Raw genomic sequence first — 12,432 nt, 5'->3', positions numbered from 1 at the left:
CGGAAGACTCCTTGTGTCCCTTGGTAACCCCGTCATCCAGTCCTCACCACCCCACCCCTAACCCCCAAGTAAACACTGATCTGCTTTTTTGTCACTATAGATCATTTCCTGTTTTCCAGAATTCAATATAAATTGAATCACACAGTGCATATTATTTATTGCCTGGCTTCTTTCTCCCCACAAAATTATTTTGAGTTTCATCCATGCAGTTGCACATATCAATAGTTCACTTTTTACTGTTAAAGTGTTCCACTGTGTTGATACACCACAATCGGTTTATCAGTTCACCTACTGATGGACATTTGAATTGGATGCTATACAAAGGAATATATATAGGACTATATTTTAGGGCTATACAAAGGAATCTTCTATGAGCAATTATGTATAAATCTTTGTATGGACATACACTTTCATTTCTCTAGGATAAATAGTGAAGGACAGAATGACTGGGTCAGATGGTAGGCGTATGTTTAATGTTTTATGAAACTGACAAACTGTTTCACAAACTGTTTCCAATTTCATACATCTTCACCAACACTTGGCATGGTAGTCTTCTGGGTTATTTGGGGGCGAGGGTTAGACATTCAAATAGGAATGTAATGGTATCTCATTTTAGTTTCAATTTTCATTTTCCTAATAATTAATGGCATTGAGCATCTTTTCATGTATTTATTTACTATCTGTATATCTTTTCTGGTGAAGTTTCTGCTTAAATCTTTTTCTCTCTTTTTTTTTTTTTTTTTTTTTTTTGCGGTACGCGGCCCTCTCCCATTGCGGAGCACAGGCTCCGGACGCGCAGGCTCAGCGGCCATGGCTCACGGGCCCAGCCGCTCCGCGGCATGTGGGATCTTCCCGGTCCGGGGCACGAACCCACGTCCCCTGCATCGGCAGGCGGACTCTCAACCACTGCGCCACCAGGGAAGCCCTTTTTTCTCATTTTTTAATTGGGCTGTTTGTTTTTTTATTATTGAATCTTGAAAATTCATTATATAATCTGGATACAAGTCATTTGTTGGGTACGTGATTTGCAAATATTTACTCCCAAATATTGTCTACAGCTTGTCTTTTCATTCTCTTAACGTTAGTGTCTTTCACATAGCAAAAGTTTTTGTTATGACGAAGTCTAATTTATTAGTTTTTCAAGCTGGAGTCAGCCCCGCCACACCTAGAGTCCTGTCTGTCAAATATAGATAGTTCAACAGTGAAAGAGAAAGACAATAGTAATTTCCTTTCCTTTCTTAGATAAAATTTGGGCAAGAAATGTTTCTATTTGTTATACTTACTCTGTCATTTAGCCTTAGCTATAGGTTTTTTTTTTTAAATGCTCGGCTTGATTAGTTTGATTTTTCCTCTTTTCTCCCACCATTTCTTTTTTGCATACAGAGATGGTAATGTATCACAACCAGAAGGGGCATAAATAAAAATAGGATAATCCAAAAACTAATCAAGTGGTCTGTGGATAAGTGAGAAATGACTACACTTTTCCTTGAGCAAAACATGTTCCTATAATGTCTGCTACAGTGCAGAGCATAAACACAAAAAAGGTGAAAAAAAACCCAGTGCCCATCAACTGATGAATGGATAAACAAAATGTGGTATATCCATACAATGGAATATTATTCAGCCATAAAAAGGAATTAAGTACCAACACATGCCACAACATAGATTAACCTTGAAAATATATGTTAAGCGAAAGATACCAGACACAAAAGACCACATATTAAATGACTTCATTTACATGAAATGGCCAGAATAGGCAAATCCATAGAGATAGAAAGTGTATGAGTGGTTTCCAATAGCTGGGGACAGGGGAAGGAAGGAATGAGCACTGACTGCTAATGGGCATAAAGTTTCTTATTGGGGTGATAAGAATGTTCCAGAATCAGATAGTGGCAATGGTTTCATAACCCTGAACTGCATACTTTAAAAGAGTGTATTCAATACTATGTGAACTATATCTCAATAAAAAATAAAAAGAATCCCTAAGTGTAAGAACCAATGACATTTCAAAGAAATGACCGCCACCTATGTCAAGCTTCTTCATTTCTGTTTAAAAGTTCCTCTCAATGCTGACTTTGAATCCTAGAACAAGGGATCCCCACTGGTTGTAGGTACGAAGGTGATACATACTAGATCAGAAAAATTCTTAATGGTTAGCCAGATTAAAATGAGTATTACCCTAGGTAGGGCCAATACTAGTAAAAAAAAATTTTTTTTTAATGTAATGCCACAAGATGAAGTTCCTGTCCTTGAAGAACTAAAGTCAACTTTCTCAACATTCAAAATACTTGTGTTAGGTTCTGCAAGTCAGAAGTCTAACCAGTGTCAAGGAAATAACCCATAGACATTGAGAATAAAGGATCAAAACAGGCAAAAAGCTAATAAAGGGCAAATAGAAGAAACCAGTCTAATAATGTTAATATATTCTTTCATATTCCAAAAGGCATTTACATAGTTTTATCAAAATAAGTGTTATTTTATTAAAATACAGAATATTCAGTGATTCCATGATAAAAGAGGCAAAATTTTCATTTTTCATGTACATGTTGTCATATGAATCAATTTATCTGATTTCACTCCAAAAGTCACGAAGACTTTTTTTTTCTGCCTAAACCAAAATCAAACGGGTTGAAATAATAAACCAGAGATCCCACCTTTATTTCCATACCTTCCTGTTTTAAATGAAATGTCCAGAAGAAAACAAATTTATAAACTGTTTCTTAATTACTAAAACAATAAATTAATCAGTAAGGACAGCAAAAAAAATCTTCACATATTTAAACAAATTTCTTCAAGAGTGTGTTTTGTTGACGTAATTAAAGCCCTCCTAATAAATATTTTTTAAAAATCTTCTAGTCTGGTGAATTAATTCTTATCTCCAGCAGAGGGTGCTAGAGGAACATCAACTTGCTGTTCACAAATATTTTTCTCCAATATCACCTAAGAGAACTAGTACAACAATCATTATCTCCAATCCTAATATAATCAACATAGCAAGAGCAGAAAGCATAAGAGAATTCAGATTAAAGTACAAAATCCAACACAAATTCATATATACCCCCGGCCAATTTAACTATATATAAATTTGCCTGTAGTACAAGGATTACACTCTATACTGTCTGTTCCCAAATACTATGAACATCAGAGTTCTTTATGTGACACAAAATGATCACATATTTTATCATTTATTAGCTGGCTGTCACGTCCTTTCTGACTGCAATATACTGCCAAGAGATTTTTATTCCACTAAATTCTGTGTTCATTGTACCCAAATTTTTTTATTTTTATTCCAGTAAATTCTGTGTTCATTGTATGGGTACAATTTTTTTTATTTTATGATTTGTATCTCACTAAATCACAATAAGCCCAGTTAGATAGTCTACTCCACTTAAGAAAAGTGAGTGTTCATTCTTTGAAGAAGGTAACATAGAAAACATTATTTTATCATAACACAGGGCATGAGCCGCCAACTCCAATTCACAAGCAGAACTAATGAAACACATCCAGACCACATTTGTTCTCCACACCACATCTGCTCCCATGGCTTCCATGGGCCTGTTCCAAAGTTTCACAAAAATTATGAAAACATATGTGTTCGAGGAATTTGCTGAGACACTGGGCAAAAGCAGCTCCTACTACATTCTTGCCTCCTCAAATAGAATATGCCCAGCCCAGAGGATATACATGAACTTAAAGGGATTAGTCAAGCAGAAAAACCTTGATATATGAAATTTAGCCCACTAAAATAGACATCAAGAAAAATAAGGGAGGAAATATCACACAAGTACCTACCAATCAAAGACTTCTCAGTAGTGTGTTAGGTAGTACTGTTTCCAAAACAGTTGTACAAAGTTTACCCCAGAATATCAATAGCTGTATAAATAGGAAATGGTTGTTTATTTAACTATTGTTCCAGATTTTATCACCTGATATTTCCCATTAATGAAAACTCTTACAAGTAACCAATATAGTAATAATCCATCTTCAAAAAGATGATTCTAAGGGACTGATTAATTCTATAATGGTTATTTTAGTGGTAAGTATATGTATTATATTTTAGTGGTTGTAAATAATATATTAAATGTGTGTTAACAATTAATGACAATTAACTACAATCCTTATTCCCTACCTGTGTGGGAGAAAACAAGAGTAGTTACTATACTTGGAGCTCTTAAACTGAAGATCTCAAAGTATTTTTTGTTACCAAAAAAGATATCTTAGAGAGTCAGAATCTCTAAGGAACAGAATTTACAAGCCACAAATTCTGTTTGGCATGGTAATAAATTAATTTAGCATCTTTAAAATCATCTTTATCTTTTCTAGCAGTAAAAACTTCAGTAATTAACAAAATTTTTAATGAACTTCCAGTTTTAAAATCCATTATGAACATAAATACAAAAATGTATAATACTTATAAGCACAATAGTATAACCCAGGTGATTTATTTACCTTTTATAGTTGGTAATCAACACAAACAGGTGTTTAAAAATCATTCCTACAAACACATGATGGCTTTAAAAAGATGATTCATATGCGGTTGCTTCACAGACAATACAAAAGGTGAGAATCATTTTTCTTTTCCTTTTTCACTTGAGTATGGTGTATGTATAAGTAAAAAACTACATTCTACCCTTCTTTACGTTACCATAATATAGAATATGACTGACAGAAGCAATTCAGAATTTATTTTCAAAGACTGCTCTCTCTCCACTGTAATCTTCACAAGATTCTTCAGTTCACTCAGAATTAGGTTTGCATCTTCTCTTTTCTTATTGAGTTAAACTTATTTCCCATGATTAAAAAAAAAAAACAAAAACCTCCCCTAGTTGTAAAGAGGTTTATAAAAGCCACGGATATTTCTTTTTCCAGTTCACTTTTCCCTTGGTTCTCTGGTATCCAGCACCACATTTAGAAAATTGGATTGGGAATTTGTTATTTTTTTAATCTAAGAAAACATTGATCCATGTTAAGATGATTAAGCCACACAATGGTCTATAACATATCAGATTTTTTTTAATTTTTATGCACACACACACACACACACACACACACACACACACACACATATTATATAAACTTCTTTGGCCCAGGCACATAAAGAAATCACCTCTTCATGAAATGTAACTGTTGAAGCTTCATTAAAATTTAAAACATTTATTAGGCTAAACGTCTATTAGTTGCCTTAGTCTGATATTACTGACATTAAATAATGTGTTCTATTAAATTAAAATTTTAACAATTTTCCTCTTTATTATTATATTTTATATTAATCCTTTTTTAAAAATACCAATGATGATTATAAGCGCCTAGAATTACTAGTACTTAATGTCTCCACAACTGAATGTTAAACTACATAAACTGCTCTCTAGGAATTTAACTTCTCCTTCATTATGTCATCACCTGGTCAAAGAGCCAATACAAAATACATTCACTTAAATATAAAGCAAAAATTTGTAAGGTGTCTAAACTTGAAGAACTGTAGGTAAGTCACAGGACTATACTTGTCCACTTAGAAAATTCTTATAAATAGAATAAAACTAGACTCTCTGGACACCCTCAAAGCTTCAAATTCCCCCAAAGCAGAGACCTGGTATTATCAAAAGTATTTACAGAGTAGCTAAGAAAAAACTCAATATAAAACTAGTCTAAAACAATTTTATATTTACAACATTAATCAATTACAAAAAAAAAAGAAATTGGGGCAAGTAAGTATTTTACAAGAAAATAAATCAATACTGATTTATCCAAAAACAAATCCTAAAGTTTAGGCATTAGACACTACCTCAATTGAGTCAAAAGTGACTTATCAAGAATCTTATCAACAAAAATCACTGTTACCTAGCACTTCTTCATACCTATAAGGCAATTAAAATGTTTTTAGTGATGATCATAGAGTTTTATAGCATCCTAAAGTGACTTCTAAATGATCTTTTTAAATTCTAAGTATATTCAGAACTTTATTCTAATCCTTTTCTAATAGGCCATCCACAAACCACATGATATTAAAAATGATGATATAAAATATGATGATGCACTCCTGAATTTTCTGGCCTGAAAAAATGTTTGGCACAAATGACAAATAAGCTAAAAATATTACTTAGAATATAATCTCACTTTTAAATTTCTTTCTCTAACCTCATATAAAATTAGACCATATGTGGTAAGCGTATGAGTAATTTATCTTTGTCAAGTTCAAGTTCATAATCTGGCATTATTACTGAGCGTTCCTATACACTCCACACCCCGTTTTCCCTATTAAAACATCTGACAATCATATAACACAAAGAACCCATAAAAAATGTATAATGGATCTGAATAACTATTTCTCCAACGATATACAAATGGCCAATAAGCACATGAAATGATATTCAGCATCATCAGTCATCAGAGAAATGCAAAGCAAAACCACGAGATACCATTATACACCCACTAAAGTGGTTATAATTGGAAAGACTAATAATAACAAGTGTTGGTGAGGATCTGAAGACACTGGAACCCTCATGCATTGCTGCTGGGGATGTAAAATGGTGCCTCCACTATGCAAAACAGTCTGACAGCCCCTCAAAAAGTTAAACATAGAGATATGTCACCTAGCATGCCCACTCCTAGGTGAAACTGAAAACATGTCCACACAAAAACTTGTACACAAATGTTCATGGAGGCATTATTCATGATAGCCAAAAAGTAAAAACAGCATAAATGTCTATCAACTGATGAATGGATATACAAAATGTGGTCTATAATACAATGGGAGATTATTTAGTAATAAAGAGGAATGAAGTGCTGATACATGATACAACATGGATGAATCCTTAAAACATCCTGTTATGTGAAAAAAAATCACCAAAGACCACATATTGCATGATTCCACTAACATGAAATGTTCAGAACAGGCAAATATATACAAGCAGAAGTAAATTAATGTTTTTTTAGGGATGAGAGGAATGGGGAAAGAGGAGAGTGATAGCTAATGGGTGTGGGGTTTCTTACTGAGGTGATGAAAACATGCTCCAATCGACTATAGTGATAGCTGTACAACTCTGTGAATATACTAAAAACCACTGAATTGTACCCTATAAATGGGTGAATTTGTAGCATGCAAATTATATCTCAGTAAAGTTTGGGTTTTTTTTAAATCATCAGTATGAAGAGTTTAACCTGCAGGCATCCACCTCCACCCTAATTAGCCTACAACTACCTCCCCACCAACCACTACACAAACTCACAAACTGGAGGTTTATTATCTGGAAAATGTCACTCTGAAGCCAAGGTTGGACATAGAGATACATGGGGTGGGCAGAGCAGGGGTAGGGGGGTTGGTGTACAAGACTGAAGCCAGGGGAAATTCTGTATACTGAATAGTATGAAACAGATTTTTCCTCCATTTCTTTCTTCCATTTAATAACCACCAAAGAGGAAACTAGCAGGTCACTCCTTGTAGAAACAAAGAGAAAAGTCCTATGGATTGTAACATTTCACCACTTCCCAATGAAATATTTGGCACATCTCATCACTCTACAGTAAGGTTTCCCTAAGGCCAATACTTACATTCAACTGCCTACTCAGCATCTCCACATGGATGTCTAACGGGCATGTCAAATTTAACATCTCTAAAACCAAACTCCTCATCTCTCCCGAATTTACTCCACTTGCATTCTTGGCCAGGTTGAGTAAATGACAGTGCCATTCCCCCAAAGGCTCAAGCCAAAATCTTTGGCATTATCTTTTACTCCCTTTCTTTTTCTCTCACAAGCCAGGTCCAATAAATCTGCAAATCCTACTGGTTCTATCTTCCAAAACACATACAAATCTGAATACCTCCTCTACCACTACTTTGGTCTAAAGCACCATAATCTCTCATGTAATTACTTTAATAGTTTCCTAAATGGCCTCTTACAATCTGTCTTTCAAGGAGTATACAGAATGATGCTTTTAAAACAAACTAGAGGGGACATGTCATTCCTCTGCTTAAAACCTTTCAATGGCTTTCCATCTCAGAAAGAAAGCCAAAGTTCTTACAATGAACTCCAAAAGACCTTCAAGACTCTATAACATCTGCCTACCATTCTCTACACCCTACTAGTCTCTCTCTTGCTCAATCCGTTTCAATCACAATGGCCTACTTGCTATTCCTCAAACTTTCCAAGCACACTCGCATCTCATGGCCTTTACACTTTCTATTCCTTCTACCTAGAATCTCTTCCTCCAGATAGCCACATGGCTCAATCCCTTTCTTCCTTCAGGTCTCTGCTCAAATGCCATCTTATCAAGTCAGGCTTCCTTGACCACTAACACAAGAAGGTAACCATTCCACCCCACCATTTATTACTCCCCTCGTCTCCTTTATTCCTCTCCATAGGGCTTATCAAATTCTATTTCATTTCATGTGTGATTCTCCCTGACAAGAGTGTCAATTTCAAGAGGGAAGAGGCTTTGTTTTGTTCACTGCTATGCCTCAAACACCCAAAAGTGTGCCTGACACTCTCGAGGTTTTCTGAATAAACAAATGAATACAGTAGTCATAATATAGGATCAGGATGCTATAAAAATGGTACAGAGAACAAGAGCCCTCAGAAACTAAAAAGAAAACATAAAATATTCAATTAGAAGATTAGAAAAGTCAAGTAAATCTCCCACGAACCAACAACAACAAAAATACAAAGAGAAAGACAACAAAAGGTAAGAAAAGCAAACATCAACCAGTTGGCCTACCAACTGAACAATTAAAAACACAAGAAAGAGAGAATAAAAAAACCCTGAGCAGGAAATTATGAAGAAATAACACAAGAGAATTACACAAAATAAAGATCATGAGTCTCCTAACTAAAATGGCCACCAAATGCCCTGCACACTGAACACAAAAAAAATCTATACTAAGAATCATTGCTTACCTTTGATGTTCTGAAATTTTATAGTTAGTGGGAACTCTATAGCAGAAATAGCTTGGTGTCTTCACAAATACAAGGGAAAAAGAAAGCTATAGATGGAGAACCTATAGATTGAGAGACTTAAGAGACATATCAACCAATTATAATGTGTAGACCTACTAGGGATTCTGATTCAAACAAACTGTAATCATACATACATTTTTATGCCATATATGTAGCAATATGAAATTTAAATAATATCTGGATATTTGATTATATTAAGTAATTACTGTTAATTTAAGTTTGATATTGATAACGTGGTTCTAAATAAAAGGCCCCTTATTTTTTAGAAATATTTATGGTTAAAATGATATGATGCCTGGGATTTGTTTCAATATAATATGGGAAGAAGGAAAGTGAATAGGGGTATGAATGATTCAAGATAACCCATAAATGAATTTTTTTTTTTTTTTTGGTACGCAGACCTGTCACTGTTGTGGCCTCTCCCGTTGCAGGGCACAGGCTCCGGACACGCAGGCTCAGCGGCCATGGCTCACGGGCCCAGCCGCTCCGCGGCACGTGGGATCCTCCTGGACCGGGGCACGAACCCGTGTCCCCTGCATCGGCAGGCGGACTCTCAACCACTGCGTCACTAAGGAAGCCCTAAATGAAAAATTTTTGAAGCTGGTGATGGGTACCATTACTGTACTATGCTGTCCACCTTTTTTAATATTTAAAGTTTTCTATTTAAAAAAAGTGAAAAAAAAAGAAAAGGGAACCCTCATGCACAATGGGTGAGAACGTAAACTGGTATAACCACTATGGAAAATAGTATGGAGAGTCCTCAAAAAATTAAAAATAGAAAAATAAAACTACCATATGATCCAGCAATCCCGCTTTTTGGTATTTATCCAAAGAAAACAAAAACACTACTTAGAAAAGATATATGGGGCTTCCCTGGTGGCGCAGTGTGCTCCGCAACAGCAGAGGCCACAGCAGTGAGAGGACCCCATACCGCAAAAAAAAAAAAAAAAAAAAATATATGCACCCCTATGTTCACTGCAGCATTATTCACAACAGCAAAGCTATGGTAGCAAACTAGGTACCCACCAACAGATGAATGGATAAAGATGTGAGATATATATATATGATATATATATATCATTTTATATACATATATAATCCAATATTACTCATCGATAAAAAGAATGAAATCTTGATATTTGCAACAACATGGATGGACCTAGAGGGTATTAACCTAAGTGAAATAAGTCAGACAGAGAAAGACAAATACTATATGATTTCACTTACATGTGGAATCTAAAAATGCAAAACAAATGAACAAACATGACAAAACAAAAATAGTTACAGCTACAGAGAACAAACAGGTGATTGTCAGAGGGTAGGGCATGGGAGGGGAAGAAAGATACAGGTGAAGGCGATTAAGAGGTACAAACTCTCAGCTGCAAAATAAATGAGTCACAGGTATGAAATGTATAGGGTAGGGAATATAGCCAGTAACTAGGTAATATTTTTTGTGTGTTGACAAATCATAACCAGACTTACGATGATCATTTTGAAATGTATAGAAATATCAAATCACTATGTTGTGTAATAGGAACTCACATAGTGTTGTAGGTCAATTATACTTCAAAAACAATCAACCTCATAGAAAAAGAGATCAGATTTATGGTTACCAGAGGCAGAGGGGTGAGGGGAGGGGTAACTGGATGAAGGCAGTGAAAGGTACAAACTTCCAGTTATAAGATAAATAAGTACTACGGATGTAATGTGTAACATGTTATACATAATTAATACTGCTGTATGTTATATATGAAAGTTGCTAAGAGTTATTCCTAAGAGTTCTCATCATAAGAAAAAACTGTTTTTTTCTGTTTCTTTAATTTTTTATCTATATGAGATGATAGATGTTCACCAAACTTATTTTCATAATCACTGCATGATGTATGTAAATCAATAATTATGCTCTATACCTTAAGCTTATACAGCGCTGTATGTCGATTATATCTCACTAACTGGAAGAAAAAAAGTCTTAAAAAAAAAAGAGGGCTTCCCTGGTGGCGCAGTGGTTGAGAGTCCACCTGCCGATGCAGGGGACACGGGTTCGTGCCCCGGTCCAGGAAGATCCCACATGCCGCGGAGCGGCTGGGCCCGTGAGCCATGGCCGCTGAGCCTGCGCGTCCAGAGCCTGTGCTCCGCAACGGGAGAGGCCACAACAGTGAGAGGCCCGCGTACCGCAGGAAAAAAAAAAAAAATAGAGAAACAGGAAAACTTTCAGAGAGGAAGAGTGAGAAAAGGGTCACCACAAGGGAACACAAACAAGAATAACATCAGGCCTCTCAACAGCGACAGAAGAGACTGGGAACGAGGGAGGCAAGGCCTTTAAATTCTGAAAGAAAGAATTCCATCCTAAAATTCTATATTCAGCCAAATTCTATATACTTTAATACTTTATTGATTAAAAAAATCATGTTAAGATATGCAAGATCAAATTAAACTTAGCTCCCATACACCCTTTCTTTAGAAGCTACTAGTCTATGTACTCCAATGAAGTGAAGAAAGCAAGAGACCTAAGAAACTGCAGATCCAACAGAGGATAATGAAAAAGTCCCCAGGTGACAGCTATGCCATATGCCTAGAAAGCAATGAGGAGATGGAACAGGAGAGAGTCCCAGAAGAACATGGTAATTTTCTGAGAACAGACCCTATAAAGCAGCCAAACAGAATTCCTTCAAGGTTTTAAAAATTTACACACCCACCATCATGGTACAAGAATTTTTAACACCACCGTCACCAGTGCTGGGTACTATCATTTTCTTTAATCTTATTGTTTTGAGTGTTACTGTCTTTCTTACATTATGGTGAGGTGGAGCATTTTTCCTATGTTTGTTATCCATCTGAAATTATTCTTTCATATCTTCTTTGATTTACTTGGTAGATTTTTTCATAAAGACCTCCTTTCTCTTATCAAATAGTAGGGGATTTAGAGAGACAGAAATATATTTACCCTTTGCTGTAAATATTTTTCTCATTTGGTTGTCTTTTTATTCGAAGTGGGGATTTTACTTACATATGACTTTAATCTCTCCTAGTCAAAGCTATAAATCCATTCCTAAATATTTTGTTCCTTGGTTTTTATTAGTAGTAAGTCATAATGACTCAGAGAGCAGAAAAAATTAAACTACATTTTCTTCTTATTTTATCATTGTTTTTAATATTTCACTCTTTTTAATCCAACTGGAATTTATTTTAGAACATAATGTAAGATAGGAATCTAATTTTATTTTGTCCCAAATAGTTAACCAATCATTTCAACACGATTCACTGAATAATTTTTCCTATCCTTACTGATTTAAAATGATATACTCTACAAGTCTACTACTGACCTTTCAATTCTGACATTGAAAGTCTGGTCTTAGAGGTATTATACTTTTTGGCCACTCAACAATCTTTCCCCTTCTTTTTTTTACCAGCACCCTAATTTCTATATAAGAATTTATTTGGGGGGCTTTAATTTTAGCATAATTAGAGGAATTACTTGGGG

The 12,432-nt window shown here is 35.1% G+C and overlaps 1 protein-coding gene across 1 annotated transcript in view; it reads right to left on the bottom strand.

Moving 5' to 3' along the window:
- The window catches only part of CCDC171 (coiled-coil domain containing 171), a gene marked incomplete at its 3' end in the record, with an annotated part of 361,839 nt that overhangs the window by 280,470 nt on the left and 68,937 nt on the right, over positions 1–12,432 (bottom strand). The window lies entirely within an intron of this gene.

This window comes from Leucopleurus acutus (genome assembly GCF_964270905.1).
Source record: "Leucopleurus acutus genome assembly, chromosome: 7".
In the NCBI taxonomy this organism is placed as follows: Eukaryota; Metazoa; Chordata; class Mammalia; order Artiodactyla; family Delphinidae; genus Leucopleurus; species Leucopleurus acutus.
The sequence above is the reverse complement of the archived record's forward strand: the minus strand, read 5'-3'. Positions and strand labels throughout refer to the sequence as shown.